Raw genomic sequence first — 13,782 nt, 5'->3', positions numbered from 1 at the left:
TAAGTCTTGATCACCACCCGAGCAGCTCTTCGAGTGGAGGGGAAGCACAATTGGCTGCATGCACACCATTGCAAGAAGATCTCGCCGAATCTGACAACGACCGAAAACGTGACCACGCAAGAAGAGCTCCTGAACCAAGATCGACCATCTCTGAACTGCTACCCGGAAACAGACACGCTTGAACTGACAACATTTCCCGATCCCACTGTGCCATCCAGAGAAGGGTACAACCTACGACGAAAGGAGGGAGCTTTGGCTAAGTAGACCACTGACTAAGTTTATATTCTCAGAGTGGTGACCTAACACTACTAAGGTTGCCAGGAGAGAAGCCAAACGAAGTCTGTGGTTCTGCCCGCTACCGAGTCCCTTGAAGATGATGGAAGCGCCCGATACGAAGATGATGGAAGCACCCGACTTGAAGATGATGGAAACAACCGGATACCCAAAGACCCACTACCGCAACCCAAAGACTGACAAAATGCACAGCTCAAAGACTATTGCCTTCTTCATTACCCTTCTCTTCTGTTTCCTCCTCATGACCACCCTCTGGATCTTGGAAGAAGGTTCGCCAGCACATAAGACACTTCTAGCCACTGTACTACCTGTCACTGTGAAAGAACACCACTTGATCTCTCTTTCACCTCAACTCCGAGAAAGACGTAAGGAGTTCTGGAACAACTCCTTCGTACAACTGTTACACCAACACAACCTTGCCGCCAATGCCACCAATTGCTGGATCTGTGGGTTGCTGCCACACGCCACCGGACACTCCATCCCATTCATTCCTTCGCCATTCTCTGTTCACGGCTCCTGCCTCGCCTGGCTGATTCTCCTGCAGGAGAGCTACAGAGATAGAGCAATCTCCAGCGAAACCATGTCTCACTTTTATCAAGGGGTCTGGCTGAACGAAACCAAAAGAGCGGCTGCACCCTTTTGCCCACTGACGTCCAACACCTCTGTTCACTTGGACATCCCACCCAAAGAGCGTGTCGAAATGCAGGTGTCCAACAACCCGGCCAGACCTACCTTCTCCTACCTCCGGAAACGAACAGCAGCCACCCTGACTGTGGCCCTATCTGTTGTCAATGTCTCGGGCCTTATATGCATCGAAGGCCTTGGGACACAATTTGTAGGTCACAGTGCCTGCAACATCACCAGAACTTTGGACACAACTGACCCACCCTCTTTTGTCACCTCTCCAAACATGTACTTTGTCTGCGGTACGAAAGCCTACACCTGGCTCCCAAAAGATTGAGGAGGTACCTGCTACATTGCCTTCATCCTTCCTCCGACCTATGTGGCATCTGCAAACCACCACCGACAAAAACGAGAGAGAGACATTGATCAAGCCGACTCTACCGGAGCACAGTTCCTGGACGCAATGAAGGGACTTGTTCCACTTTGGGGTCTAATGGCAAACAGCCGTGCCATCCGACATTTGACCCAGGCAGTTGAAACAACCATGAACATTACAGCTGGCATCCTCATAAATAACACAGCCGAGCTTCAAGTGGTCCGCTTGGTGGCTCTTCAGAACCGCCTTGTTCTAGATGTGGTTCTAGCAGATCGTGGAGGAGCATGCCGCATCATTGGGTCCAGCTGCTGCACCTACGTACCGGACAATTCACCCTCAGTGTACAAAGCCATCGAACATCTCCACAGACTTTCCTCCGAGGTTCATCAGGAACAAGAAGAATGGTCGCTTGGGAGTTGGTTCTGGAGTGCAATAAAAGACTGGGGGTGGAGGTTGTTTATGATTATCCTGATACCGATCATTGTAATTTGTGTTTTTTGCCTAGGCGTCCAATGTCTGCCACCTTTGTGTTCGCTTATTGCAAATTGCATCTGCCGCAAGACTCTGGACTTTGAAGCCGAACGCATGAAAGCCTTGTATGATGTAGAAGTCCGCAATATCATGGGGATTGACGCTATTAAACAAGCTGGCTTGATATGTTGAAAAGGGAGGACTGTTAAAATCTAAATTGCGGCATCAACATTATCGGCGCCACCTTGTCCCTTTTCCAACTTATGTGTGCGCGTAAGCAGCAGCCATTTTGTGTGCCATGGCCTCTCTGCCCACTGCCGATAGCCAGCGCGTCTCTCCCCCTCACTCCCCGGCCTCGCAAGCATCCCCCCCGCGCCCTGACAGCCCCCGGTCTCTCCTGCTTGGGCCATAAACGCACCTCCAGCGCGACCCTGCCTCCGAGCCACATCCCGTGCTGAACCCCCACACTCTTTCATCTCATTCATAAAACAGGCCCTTTGATAACCTCTTCCTCCTTGCCCGATTGTCCGGCCTGATCCCAGGCCATCACCTAGCCCAACAGATGCAGTTTATTGCCCCTACAGTAGGACCTCGCCTCACATCAAAGGAGCGGGGATTAATCAATGCCCTCACACCCCTAGATCCGACCGATCGCCCGCATTTCTGTTCCCAGCGGAATGTCCAGCTGCGCGATAGCCATCATGCTGAGATTGGGGTGGGGACTCCTACTGTAGATATGTGTGGGAACGGGCCTGATCCGGGGATTCCAAAGATGCCTTTTCCGTACTTCAAAGCAATACCACGGATGTCACAAATGTAATAAAGCCATAAAACTGTGTATAAGAGGCCAGGCCTCAGAGATGCGGTTAGAGCACCTCGAGAAGATACCCTGTTGTCTGATTTGACGTGTTCTGCGCCGTCGGAATAAACTCCTGTTTCCTGCCTTCCAGTCTCCAGCGCCTGCCTCTTTATTTGGTAACCGTGAGTTGGGTGAGAGGCGGCTAACGCCGGGCAAACCTTGAAAAGGGGTAATCGACCTGATCTGCCTGACCCCTTTTTCTACACTGTTGCTGCAGTATGACATATGTAATACACTTTGTCCCTCACTTTGGCCCTCATTGCAAGGGGCCTGGAAAATGGACCAGATTTTCCCCACTGTTGGAGTAACAAATACTGGGGATATTGGTAACTCAGGGAGTGGGGATAATCAGGGCTATTACAAGTGGGATCTTGAAGGTCCCCTTAGAAATGAGGAATTACTGGGGGAAATCATAAATCCTGGGTAAGCTCTAGGAAGTAGCAAATACATTTCACAATGGGTCAAAGCCTACATTAACAAGAGATAACAACCCTCTAAGCAACTATTGAAACAAAGAAGAAACTGCTATGGCGGAGTGAACCACGCAATCAACAAAAGATTCAAAGTCCTTTGCAATGTTATGAAAGCCCAACCAGCTCATTGTGTGGTGGAATACCTCTCTATGTCAGGATATCTAAAAATAGGTTTGCTATGCTGCAAGTAAATCCCAGCATTACAATTGTTGACTAGATCTCCATGCAGACTGCATCAGCAAGCTATCTCGCAAGGAACCTTTCACCATTAATAGATTCTGTGTTTTTATCTTTGTTAACATATGCCAAAAATATAAAGCAAATCTCCATTAATCCTGGTCTGGAAGGTTAGTAATGACAACTCTATTCCAAGAAACTGAGAGCAATTTAAAACATTGGTAACTTTACTCCTGCCACCTCAAGTTACACTACTTTTGACAATGAGGAGGTTTTCACTAACTCAAATATCTGTTCCAGAGTTTTTTAAAATGTGTTTATTGGTTTTACATAAGACAGGTACCCGTTTCAAAAAGGCACCATTAGCAGTATCAATCAATCAAAGTCACTTATAGAGCGCACTACTTACCCGTAGGGTCTCAAGGCGCTGGGGGGGGGGGGGTGCCGTTACTGCTCGAACAGCCAGGTCTTCAGCTTCTTCCTGAAGGAGAGGTGGTCTTGGGTCAGGCGCAGGTCGGTCGGGAGGGAGTTCCAGGTCTTGGCGGCTAGGTAGGAGAAGGACCTTCCTCCTTTTGTCGCTCTTCGGATGCGGGGGACGGCGGCGAGGGCGTGGTTGGCTGATCGGAGGTGGCGTTTGGGAGCGTAGAAGTTGATTCGGTTGTTGAGGTAGCTCGGGCCTTTGTCGTGCAGGGCTTTGTGTGCGTGGGTGAGGAGGCGGAAGGTGATTCTTTTGTTGACGGGGAGCCAATGCAGGTCTCTCAGATGTCCGGAGATGTGGCTGGTTCGTGGGATGTCGAGGATGAGTCTGGCTGAGGCGTTCTGGATCCGCTGGAGCCTCTTCTGGAGCTTGGCGGTGGTACCGGCGTAGAGGGCGTTGCTGTAGTCCAGTCGACTGGTGACGAGGGCCTGGGTGACGGTCTTCCTGGTCTCGGTGGGGATCCACCAGAAGATCTTCCGTAGCATGCGAAGGATGTTGAAGCACGCCGAGGAGACGGTGTTGACTTGCCTGGTCATGGAGAGGGAGGACTCCAGGATGAAGCCCAGGTTGCGTGCGTGGTCTGTCGGTTTGGGTGCGGTGCCCAGGGCGGGGGGCCACCAGGTGTCGTCCCAGGCGGAGGGCGAAGAGCCTAGGATGAGGACCTCCGTCTTGTCTGAGTTCAGTTTCAGGCGGCTGGTCGTCATCCACTCGGCTACCTCTTTCATCCCTTCGTGCAGATTGGCTCTGGCGGCGGCGGGGTCGTTGGTCAGGGAGAGGATCAGCTGGGTGTCGTCGGCGTAGGAGATTATGTTGAGGTTGTGTTGGCGTGCGATGGCCGCGAGGGGGCTCATGTAGACGTTGAAGAGGGTGGGGCTCAGCGAGGATCCTTGAGGGACGCCGCAGATGACTTCGGTGGCCTCTGACTTGTACGGTGGTAAGCGGACTCTCTGTGTTCTTCCGTCGAGGAATGAGATGATCCACTCCAGAGCCTTCTCCTGGATTCCGACGTTGCTGAGGCGCTGTGCTAGGGTGCGGTGGCAGACCGTGTCGAATGCCGCGGAGAGGTCTAGGAGGATGAGGGCCGCTGTTTCTCCGTTGTCCCTTAGGGCTCGGATGTCATCGGTGGCGGCGATGAGGGCGGTCTCGGTGCTGTGGTTGGCTCGGAAGCCAGACTGTGAGGGGTCGAGGGATCCATTCGTCTCGAGGAAGGCAGCCAGCTGCTTGTTGACGGTCTTCTCTATGACTTTGGCTGGAAACGGTAGGAGCGAGATGGGGCGGTAATTCTTGAGTTCCGTGGGGTCCGCTGTGGGTTTCTTGAGTAGAGCGCTGAGTTCGGCGTGCTTCCAGCTCTTAGGGAAGGTATAAGGCAAGAGGCGTGCAAGAAAGGAGTCATGGTATAATAAAACTACTAATAGTGAGAGACGAAAGACAATAACAGAGGAGAGGTTTACAATTTATCATAATGTCATCATAAATATGAGCAAACTATGGCAAATAAAAAACGTACATCAGATCATAAGGTATGTTACATTGTCAGCTAAGAAGATTATTATTATTAAGAAGCCGCAAGATGGCGCTAACAAGTCATAGTCATAGTCATAGTCTGTTGTATAGCGCACAGATCACCAAAGGTCTCAAAGCGCTTGAGCATAATAAGCTAGAGTTAATAAGCTTAGGCTGCGGTGGTTTCTTATCTGATTTTGAATTGATTTTGAACAAAATAGAATGCCATTCAGTTAGCTTCGCAGTTTTTTTGGGGCGCTATCACAGAAGTCGAAGCAGGGACGGTTCGTGCCTTGCAGCGTTGGGGCGTTGACCCACAGGTATTTTGGCCCTCCTCAACCCCTCTTTTAATGTGCATATAAAGGTAAGTTTTAAAACAATGACTACAGTTATTTTGTTTGATTTCATGCGCCAGCCGCAGTCAGCCCTCACCCACAGGCATCAGTGGCTTTGAAGTGGGTGGGTGGGGTTTAATTTTGATGCACACCACAACCACACAACCACACCAGTAGTATACTGGAGCGGGTGAGCGGTGAGCCCGCAGCACCTAGGCCCAGTTTGCCTGCTTCCCAGAAAGAAATGTAAATGTGTGCGACTGTTCAATCTGCAAATGTAAAGGGAGCCTGGGAGGAATTGGCTTTAATTGATGGAACCACTTGAAGCTTCCTGATACACCTTCATTCTTTTTTAGGGGTATTGTAAGGCGCTACCAGCTAAACTGTGAAGTGTGTGCTTTTGAAAGACAGTTATAAAAAAAATGCACTATGTACTCCCTGCAAAGAGAATCTATATTTTGGTAATACGTTTTATCTTAAACATTTTTTGCATTCTGTAGCAGTGTATTTTATACTGTGTGTAATGCAGGTTTAAAATAATGACTTACATGTTCACAGTGCTTACTGTCTTAGACTGAAACCTTATACCACTACACATATACAAGTCATTATTCTCCACTGCACCAACCAGAACTCCTCTTATGCCGATCAGGCTCACTCGCTACCCTCGCTCGCCACAGTGCATTCACCGCAACTTTTGCACCTCACCACTTTTAAATGTCACCAGCCACCACTGGGATTTTGGCCCTCCTGAACCTCCTTTTAATGTGCATACAAATGTAAGTTTTAAAACAATGACTGCAGACATTTTGTTTGATTTCATGCACATGATGCAGTCAGCCTCAGCCATGGGCATAAGCAGATTTGAAGTGGGTGGGTTGGGTTTAATTTTGATGGACACCACAGCCACGCACACACCAGTAGAAGTATACTGATGTGCTGGAGCGAGTGAGAGGTGAGCGCACGACACCTCAGCCCACAGGGCGCATGTCAGGTTGGCCGGCTGCCTTTCTCCGGCCAGTCCGACATGCGCACTAGAGACTTCTATGCACTGTACATTAGTGAGCGAGGTTGCTCTAATCCGCAGCCCCTCCAGTCTCCCAATGAGCAGTGAGTTTGGCCGCTCAAGCCAATCCTGGCACTGCTCTCGGAGCAAGGAGCAGCGTCTGGATTGGCTGCCAGACGTGGTTGGTAGACTGTTATGTTCTGGGGATACGATCCGCCCCTGGCGCCAGGGGCGTGCAGTGTTAAAGTCATGTGACCTGGTAGAATAAAGAGAGGCCCCGCACGCACGTACGCAGTTCTTGAACGAGCGCACGGAGAGCCAGCAAGTTATTCCCAGAGTCTGTCTCAGTTATTTCTAGGGCCACGTGTTAGGCCTAGTCAGACTTAGATGCCCCGAAGTGTAGGTCCACAGTTGTTATCCCTAGGGCTGTCACTCCCTACCTTCAGGACACAACAGTAGACCCTCGGGTGCAGATTGCATATCCTTGTAAGGGGTGGGAGGCTCATGACCAATCACTGTAATGGCTCATTGTGAAGCCATGCAGTGATTGGCCATGTTTGCTGTTGCTGAGCATGGCTGGGTTCAGTACGTTGTTTGTCCAGCACAGAAGGGGCGCGATCTCTGCTCTGGCCAGACTTAATTTTTATCCTGCTGACTCCGTTCGAGCATTGTGTGACAAAACACAGATCCGCTCGAACCCCAGCCTTTATGGCATGGAATCCATCTACTACTACGAATCTGTGAGTTAGTGTTGTGATTTAGGTGAGCACGACCTGTCCAGTGTAGATTTGCGGTTGATGCACAAGTATTTTGAGCTTGGTATGTGAATATGCAGCATGTTTGAAACACGTGCAAAAAAGCTTCATTTGTATGTATATGTAGTGGGATTTGCTATTGGGTCAAGTGTGTCTTTGTGTGAGTTTCGGGCTGGCACGGTGCACACACATTTACATGTATTTTATGTGCAGGTTTCTTTGGGTCACAGGTGCAGGGTTTCAGCTACGCCATTCATCATGACAGTGCACAAACAGTTGAGTAGCCAAAAGAAAAGCAAGACTGCAAGGTAAAAGTAGCATCTTACGGATGTCTTGCCCGCATAATAATAATATGAACAATCCGATCTTTTTCAAAATCATATTTATACTGCCTTGCCATTCTCTTGTTATTCGGAAAATTGTGTACTTTACCATTAGATTGTGGCATATCTGTGATGTAAATTAATATCAACGTCATGGCTATTGGTTGTTATGTACTTTTGAAAGCACGTTCAAAACTATGTTACCCAGAGAGGTGAAAAATCTGCTGTAGTTCCAAAGTATTCCGTATTAGTTCAATGGCTTCAGAAACCTTTTGTTTCTAGGATTGCAGCATGTGGCTCTGAACCTTTTGATGGCGAGCCTTGTGGAGTTTTCATTTGATTTCTCTGTCTACACACAGATTCATTCCTGTGTGTTTCAGCTGCAGTGTGCGCACAGGTATCCACATTAGTAATTTTTTTTCCTACCATCATATTTTGCACAGGCCAAGTGAGGACACTGCGAGCAATATATCACAGAAGTCTTGTCTCCCCACTCTCCTCTTTGTGCGCCAACTGACCGCCAAACGTTGTTTGCACAACGGTGCAAACTGCGGAAGGTGGGGGGAATCTGAAGGGCATGACCCTCCCATTTGAAATGCATCAGAGCGGTGTAAGGCAGGGCGTCTCCCTCTGCTCTGAAGGCAAGGGACGGGCAGGGCAGACAGCTAAAACAAGCCTTCTTGCCAGTTTGCCTGCTTCTCAGAAAGAAATGTAGATGTGTGCAACTGGTCAATCTGCAAATGTAAAGGGTGCCTGGAAGGTTTTGGCTTTAATTGATGGAATCACTTGAAGCTTCCTGTTACACCTTCATTCTTTTTTAGGGGTATTGTTTGAAGCTACAAGCTAAACTGTGAAGTGTGTGGTTTTAAAAGACAGTTATAAAAAAAACCTGCACTACGTACTCTCTGCAAAGAAAATCTATATTTTGGCAAAACTTTTTATCTTAAACATTTTTGTGCATTCTGTAGCTGTCTATTTTATACGGTGTGTAATGCAAGTTTAAAATGATGACTTACATGTTCACAGTGCCTACTGTCGCAGACTGGAACCTTGCACCACTAAATATGTACAGGTCGCTATTCTCCACTGCAACAACCAGAACCCCTCTTATGCCCTTCGGGCTGACTTGCTATGCTTGCTTGCCACCGTGCACTCCCTGCAACTTTTGCGCCTCCCCACTTTCAAATATCGCCAGCAGCCTCTAAGTCAAAGTACAGAGTATCCTGTGTATGCCCATTTATATAGCTCAGATCTCCATTAGGTAATTTCTGGTACACAAGATGACTTTCAACAGATATGTCATTTAGCTATTAAGAAAGTCAAATCAATGAGGCTGCATCTTATTGCGTCTGTCTTGGGTCAAGGCAATAGCCCTAGAAGACAAATCTTTGGCTTCAGTAACCACTGTTTATCTGACTAGCTGTAGTGTAGTTCCTATATAACCTGTACAGGATCTGTGCGTTTGGATAACATAAACTGTGGATTGGTGGCAGACTGATTCCGTGCACCCCCACTGGGTATGTTAGCCTGTCTGTATCAGCTAGCTCACAGTGCCACTATAATCTCCTCTTACCAAGGAGAGAATAGATTTCTGGCAACCACAGAACATGACAACCCTTATCCCTCAGAATCGTGGAAACAATATACTACCATTCGCTCAGTCACTCGTGCTCACTTAGTTTGCCTCAGAGATACACAGAATTTATTGAATAGTTGTTATTCTAGAGTAGAATAGATGAGCTACAACAACCATTAGACAGTAGCATAGATATATGATTCGAATAACTATGAAAGTAAAAAGATGGTACAGATTTATCATCTTGCAGTAGTCATGAATATATACAAGTACATAAAATACATGATAAAAAGTGCGTACTCCTACGATGCCTCCCTAACTAGATGTACCTAAATGTACCTAGCATCCGTGTAGGTGTTATGCCAAGAATCCCTCTAGGATCTAGTCAACCCCATTACCTGAGAATGAGAAAATATGGGACCCCATCCTGGTCTCGAGTTGGACACCCCGCGAGGGATGTTAGACCACTGCGAGCTGGAGTGTCTGCATGCAGGACAAGGAACATGTAAAGAACCTCTCCTAGAAATTTATATAACATTAGGTAGCATATCCATCAATATTTATAAAACATCATTGTCCCAAACAGAACCAATATATAAGCAAACCATTTATTTTTTTTCTTATTTTTTCAGTTCAAAAACACAAATTCATAAAAACATATATATATATATATATATATATATAGTTATATACAATACAGTTAGTCAAATAAACATAACATGTAACTCCCACTCAGACTCACACATACAAACATCCTCTCAACCAATCACCACAAAATATACTACAAAGCAAAAGTGCAGTAACATAATTACAAAACCAGAAGGATCTGAAACAAAAAATACATACAAACAACAAAAAAGCGCCGACGCGCGTTTCGGAAAGGGACAATAGATTCAGAAGTTACTTCGTCAGGGCGCAAGGAGAGTCACAGTTTATAGGAAAATTCTCCACAAATTGGAATGACTTGGATATTTTAAACACTTGGTATCATCAAGACCACACTTTCAGGGGTTGAATATTTGTTGATGAGGGTTCAACATGCAGAATACAAGGTCTGTGGGGACAATGTAGGGAAACAATGAACAATAATTTTTAAATAACATCAAGTTTCGCTGCTGGAGAAACCACCACCAAATCGTGCTACCTGAATTGACTAGTGCTTAGAGTATTTGTAGTGCACAAAAGATGATAAGTGTGAAATAGAAAGAAAACACTCTACAGCTGAGATACAATGAAGAATTAAGGATTGAGTATACAGTAAGCCTTTGAGACCCAGAATACACCAAAGGAGAAACAATAATAAAAAGAGAGCTAGACCAACCACCCAATTCCAACATCGCTACTCTGAGACCTACCCGAGTCCTAATGGTAGATAACTTCAGTGCAAAAATCGTCATTCAATCTGCGAATTCTCTGGCACAATTCTGGTACAAGCAATCCATAATTAGAAAGTGAATATAGGCTCACAGGGGAACAAATAGACCCTAACATACAAAGCTCTAGTCCTTGGACCTATAGCATAAATAACTCACTTGTCAAACGTCCGTTTATTGGTGTAACAGTAGCGCGAGGAATCTCAGTACTAGGGAGGTCGACTGGGAGTAGGGAACTGGAAGTAGGGAACTGGAAAGAAACAGAACGATAAGCAAATGGGAATAAAATGATTAAAAAGGACCTAATTACTATACGGCGACTATACTCTGAAGAGCAAGGGGGGGGATAGAATACCTACCCGGATAGCCAGCAACAGGCTCTCTCAAGAATCCTGGGTCTAACGGGTTTAGAGGGCCCACAGCTCACGTGTCACCCACAGGTAGACATTGTCCTCGGTGGTGGGACAGCTGTCTGGTATCGAGGCTGAAAGCGACCAAAACCGGAGGTGAGCCGGTCGTTCACAAAAACACCACGGAAAAAATACACTGGAGCCCAAAAGGGCATAACAACCCCCAATAGAAAATAACCCAGCCCTGGATCGCACACTGACCTGAATAAAGAATGTCTGTGCGTCTCTCGACTGTCCGCAAATAAGAGGTGTCGGGGGCAGAATTCACACACCTCTATATACCGGAACCCGGGACTCGAAGAATCCGAATCAGTTGTGCCAGGCAGGAAAAACCGAAAATGGACTAAAGAGACTCTATCTAAACGCGGTGGGCATGATGGATAAGGCAAACCAACGTAAAGAAGGCACCACGGTGGAATTCGCGCGGCCATGATGGACGAGGGAAGAATCACCACAACCAGCCTGGTCCGAGTATAAAAATTAACTAAGGCCGGGGGAAGGGACCAACAACCCGGGGTAAAAAGGAGGGTGAAAGAATTTGATCAGGAACCAATAAAGAAAAAAGTTAATGAAAAGAACCAAGAATAAAGGTTCAATTACAGGGAGACTAACGATTCACGATATAGGGGATCAAGGGACAGATGGGGGCGAAACAAGGAAGTTAGGAAGAACCAGATGAAAAAATGCGAGGACACACAGGCCAATAGAGCAGGCCTATTAGGAATGAATACCAGGGACCAACCAGTCCTAAAAAGAGAAACCACTCGAGGGTGACAGGCAGTCATCAGGACCAGGAAAAATTACAGTTTACTGAATCGCATTTTGCCAGGGTATGCATTCGTTAAGTCCTGTGACTGCCTTCTGCAGAGTAAAGAGCCAAAATACTTCTCTTTTTGCTCGGAGTCCATTGATGTTATTATCCTGTGGATTGTGAACTTTTTCGAGGATTCTCCATTTGAGATCATCGATAGAATGTTGTTTCTCATGCCAATGTGATACCAAGGGTGCTCCCCTTTTGTTATTCTCGATAGATGATTTATGTTCACTAAGGCGTGTTCTAAACTCCCGGCTAGTCTCTCCTACATATCCAGCCGGACATGGACACACAATCAGGTAGATAACATTAGCTGATCTGCAGTTTGTCATTTTTTTCATACAGAATTTTCTCTTCCCCCATATGAGGACATCTGACACAATGGCCGATCAACAAGCATGGCAACTCCCACATCTGTGTGTCCCAAGGACAGTGTTCTCTCCTGTGATCGATTTTTGGTGAGGGAGAACCGTACTCTTAAACTTGGAATGGACCAAATGATTTCGAAGATTCCTATTCCTACGGAACGCGAATACTGGTCTGGGTAAGGCTGTTCCGGGGGATCCTGAATTTAAGATATGCCACTGAGAGCAAACAATCTGTCTTAGTTGGTTGTTCAGATTGGAATGACGTGTGGCACAAACAAGTTTGGGGATATTGTTCTCCTTTTTATTGTTTTCCAATAGGGCATCTCGGTTATAGTATTTAGCCCGTTTGTAAGACTCCTTCAGAAGTCTTGGCGGATAACCGCGTCTGAGAAGCTTATTTCTGAGTTCCCCTGCATGAATCTCAAAGTTTTGCATGTTGGTGCAGTTATGCCTCAGCCTCAGGAGTTGGCTGAAGGGTATGCCATCCTTCTGGCTACACGGGTGGAAGCTCTGATATTCTAAGAGCGTATTACGCACAGTTGGTTTCACATAAAGAGACATTTCAAGCTCTCCATCCAATACTTGGATCCAAATGTCCAAAAACTCAATGCGATGTCTGCTCACATTAGAGCTGAATTTGAGATGTGGGTCGCAAAGGTTCAGCCATAAAGTAAATCCCTCCAACTGTGTCTGCATGCAGGAACCTCAGCGTCTCTGGTCAGTGTGTCAGCCCGGAATTCTTGGTCTCCTCTATCCTTCTAAGCAAGATGTGATGTATATATATCCATAGGTCTCCCCAGGGGTCCTACCTTGCTGTGTTACTGTGTCGGCCTAATGGATGACATCAGACCTGAACTTTATACAGAGATAATATACAGGAGATGGTAGTCCTGCTGTGCTTCCAAGAAACCTCATGCATAATGTATGAGATTCGAACTAGGGAAAACCCACGTTCTGAATGCAGTGTTGTATCTAGGTAAAAAGTCAGTCCCTAAGACCATTATGTATGTAATGTAGGGAAGAATATAGGTGAAAGGTTCCAATGTTACCTGCGCCTATATAGGGTACCTATATGGAATATAACACCAACTCCTTTTCCGACTGGACAACATATATAACTTATTATCGTACTACTAGCCTAACTAGATATAGGTATGCTCAAAGTTCATTGCCACGAATGTTCCTACTCCAAACTAAGGAACATTGAGAGGTGATACATGCGCCGGAAGAACACCCGGCTTGTAAATCACACAAAGTTCCTCCGCAAAGTGGAATAATGCACTCTCAGGACACAGATCACATATGCAGTTCAGAATATTTTATCCGCTTCTTTGTTATACGTTTCAGCTGAGAACAGCCTTGCTCACATGTCAAAGTTCATAAAACATTTGTTTTGCTAAAACGTTTAAAGACTTCTAAAATTAGTCTAAAGAAATGCTAAAAGAAAATGTGTCCGTAGTTATAGTCAGAACCACTATAAGCATTAAAAAGCCCTGTATGCCCAAAAAATGAAAGGAATGTCAATTTTGTTTTTGAGTTCCAAATTTGAGCTTGTTTAAAAAAGGGC

General features: G+C 46.4%; 1 protein-coding gene across 1 annotated transcript in view; it reads right to left on the bottom strand.

Annotated features, from left to right (window-relative positions):
* The window catches only part of KCNQ5 (potassium voltage-gated channel subfamily Q member 5), a 1,025,261-nt gene that overhangs the window by 198,852 nt on the left and 812,627 nt on the right, over window positions 1-13,782 (bottom strand). The window lies entirely within an intron of this gene.

This window comes from Lissotriton helveticus, chromosome 6 (genome assembly GCF_964261635.1).
Source record: "Lissotriton helveticus chromosome 6, aLisHel1.1, whole genome shotgun sequence".
Lineage (NCBI taxonomy): Eukaryota > Metazoa > Chordata > Amphibia > Caudata > Salamandridae > Lissotriton > Lissotriton helveticus.
This window is presented reverse-complemented; position numbering and strand designations above follow the sequence as displayed.